General features: G+C 37.5%; 1 protein-coding gene across 1 annotated transcript in view; it reads left to right on the top strand.

Moving 5' to 3' along the window:
• tmem150b (transmembrane protein 150B) overlaps window positions 1-1,009 on the top strand; it is an 80,142-nt gene that overhangs the window by 76,958 nt on the left and 2,175 nt on the right. The window lies entirely within an intron of this gene.

The following is a 1,009-nucleotide window of genomic DNA, read 5'->3' as shown; positions in this document are numbered from 1 at the left end:
ATCCTCCTCCTCGCCCATGACTCCAACTGGTTCCAGAGCCTACATTGTGGTATTAATACTGTAAAATAAAACACTGTTAACTTTTCCAACATATTTCAGTCAGGTCATCTGGACAGTTTCTTTTTTTTGTGCTGAAACGTTTCACCTTCGATCCAGAAGGCTTCATCAGTCAAGGAAACACACAACAAAACTGATTCTTCCTCCAACAGCTTACTCCAAAGAGGAACAAACCAGTTCTGCTTGTGATAAGATGGTCTCTTTGGTACACCCTCTCCTCCATTGCCGGCCCACTTCCTTGATGACAGTCTTGTCAAACTGGTTGAAAACAACAAAGTCCATGCTCAATAATCCAGGTATAAAATCCAATGACCTGACTGAAAAATGTTGGATTTTATACCTGGATTATTGAGCATGGACTTCACTGTTAACTTTTCTATGTCTGGAGTCTGATTCACTTCAGTTCATACTCTATGGGTTTGTTACACAGTCCATTTTGGCCCTGGCTCCCCTCAGACTAGCCTTTAGCTCATCAGTCTGGTCAGAGTTAAACTCATTTTACAGTTTGAGGTCATTCAAAGAGCTATCTGCAACAGGTAAGATAATGTTTGTTCAAAATCTTTTCACAGAACCCCTTTTAAAAGGCCCAAACTGTTTCTGTCAGCCAAAAAACATTTCTTTAAGTAAAAGAGAAGACAAAGTCAAATTTATTCTGGTCTTCTTCAGATAAGCAGATTTAGATTAATCCAACATTTTTCAGTCAGTTCATCTGGACAGTTTCTTTTTTTTTTTTTTTTTGTGCTGAAACGTTTCGTCTTCGGTCCGGAAGGCGAAACGACCTGACTGAAAAATGTTGGATTTTATACCTGGATTATTGAGCATGGACTTTGTAGATTTAGGTTAAGTTTTACTTTTCATTTTGATTCTGTTTTACATTAATATTCATCTGTTGATGTTTTAATAAAGGGTTATGGTTTTATATTAAATTACCATGTTTAAAAGCAAGGGGGGA

This window comes from Nematolebias whitei, chromosome 15, assembly GCF_014905685.2.
Source record: "Nematolebias whitei isolate Nwh7 chromosome 15, NemWhi1, whole genome shotgun sequence".
NCBI classification, from domain to species: domain Eukaryota; kingdom Metazoa; phylum Chordata; class Actinopteri; order Cyprinodontiformes; family Rivulidae; genus Nematolebias; species Nematolebias whitei.
The sequence above is the reverse complement of the archived record's forward strand: the minus strand, read 5'-3'. Positions and strand labels throughout refer to the sequence as shown.